This window comes from Schistocerca piceifrons, chromosome X (genome assembly GCF_021461385.2).
Source record: "Schistocerca piceifrons isolate TAMUIC-IGC-003096 chromosome X, iqSchPice1.1, whole genome shotgun sequence".
Taxonomy (NCBI): domain Eukaryota; kingdom Metazoa; phylum Arthropoda; class Insecta; order Orthoptera; family Acrididae; genus Schistocerca; species Schistocerca piceifrons.
The window spans coordinates 672,458,839-672,461,002 of NC_060149.1; positions in this window are offsets into that span (position 1 = coordinate 672,458,839).

The window sequence follows — 2,164 nt, forward strand, 5'->3', positions numbered from 1 at the left end:
AATATTATGGATATGGAAGAGCATGTAGATGAATACAAAATGGGGGATATGATACTATGTGAAGAATTTGACAGAGCACTGAAAGACATAAGTCAAAAAAATGCCCTGGGAGTAGACAACATTCCATTAGAACTACTGATAGTCTTGGGAGACACAGGCATGACAAAACACTACCATCTGGTGAGCAAGATGTATGAGGCAGGTGAAATTAGAGAAGAATATAATAATTCCAATCCCAAAGAAAGCAGGTGTGCACAGTTGTGAAAATTACTTAGCTATCAGTTTAATAAGTCATGGATGCAAAATACTAATATAAATTCTTTACAGACACATGGAAAAACTGGTAGTTGATGAGGTCAGGGAAGACCAGCTTGGATTCCATAGAAATGTTGGAACACGTGAAGCAATACTGACCATATGACTTATCATAGAAGATAGATTAAGGAAAGACAAACCTACATTTCTAGCATTTGTATACTCAGAGAAAGCTTTTGACAATGTTGACTGTAGTAATCGCTTTCAAATTCTGAAGGTGGCAGGGGTAAAATACAGGGAGCGAAAGGCTATTTACAGTTTTTACAGAAACCAAATGGCAGTTATAAGAGTTGAGGGTCTTGAAAGGGAAGCAGAGATTGAAAGGGGAGTAAGACAGACTTGTAGCCTATCCCCAATGTTATTTAATCTATATATTGAGCAAGCAGTAGAGCAAACAAAAGAAAAATTTTGGGTAGAAATTAAAATCCATGAAGAAGAATTAAAAACTTTGAGGTTTGCCAGTGACATTGTAATTCTGTCAGAGACAGCAAAGGACCTGGAAGAGCAGTTGAATGAAATGGACACTGTCTTGGAAAGAGAATGTAAGATGAACATCAACAAAAGCAAAATGAGGATAATGGAATGTAGTTGAATTAAATCAGGTGATGCTGAAGAAATTAGATTAGGAAATGAGACACTTGAAGTAGTAGAAGAGTTTTGCTATTTGGGGAGCAAAAAAAAATGATGATGGCTGAAGTAGATAGGATATAAAATGTAGACTGGCTGTAGCAAGGAGAGTGTTTCTGAAGAAGAGAAATATGTTAACATCGAGTATAGATTTAAATGTCAGGAAGTCTTTTCTGAAAGTATTTGTATAGAGTGTAGCCATGTATGGAAGTGAAACATGAATAATATAGTTTAGACAAGAAGAAAATAGAAGCTTTTGAAATGTGGTGCCACAGAATAATGCTGAAGATTAGATGGGTAGATCACGTAACTAATGATGAGGTACTGAATAGAATTGGGGAGAAGAGGAATTTGTTGCACAACCTGACTAAAAGAAGGGTTCAGTTGGTAGGACATATTCTGAAGCATCAAGGGATCATCAGTTTAGTATTGGAGGGAAGTGTGGAGGGTAGAAATCATAGAGGGAGACCAAGCGATAAATAAGCTAAACAGATTCAGAAGGATGTAGATTGCAGCAGTTACTCGGAGATGATGAAGCTTGCACAGGATAGAGTAGCATGTAGAGCTGCAGCAAACCAGTCCCTGGACTGAAGACCACAACAACAACAATCAACTATATGCAAACACTGAAGTACTGAACAATGGTTTAAGATGAGCTGTACAAGGTAAGCTGCTATACATCATTGCAGGATAAACAAGATCAAGATTAATTATAAATATAGATGTGCCTGTGACAAATAGTGTATTAGGGTGCATAATAAGTGTACCACTGGTAGAAAATAAGTTGTTCAGTTTTTGTAGGTCACATTCCTTATCAACAAGGTAAAGTAATAGAAATTACCTTGTGCCAGGGGTGGGACTATAATGTTGTTTATGGTACAAGGTTGGCACTGATCAGGCTCACTGAGTTGCTAAACAGTGCCTTCAGCTGAGAGGAGAGAGATATTGAGGTTCTGGGCCATGTCACGGTACTCAGTTGTGAGTCAAGTTCTGGAGTGTTGAGTGCAGAGTGGCGGTGGATACCACCTGTTTTCTGATGGGTCAGAGCACAGGCCCGGTCTTTTGGAATGTGTGGTTTGCTGGTGTTGTGTGTGCAGTTGTAGCTGTGATTTCTGACATGTTGAACATGGTACCTTATTGTGGTAGCTGCTAGTACATCTGTTTACCATGTAGCTAGAGACGCAGTTGTTTGATCAGATACTGTATGCTAATGCCCAATAAT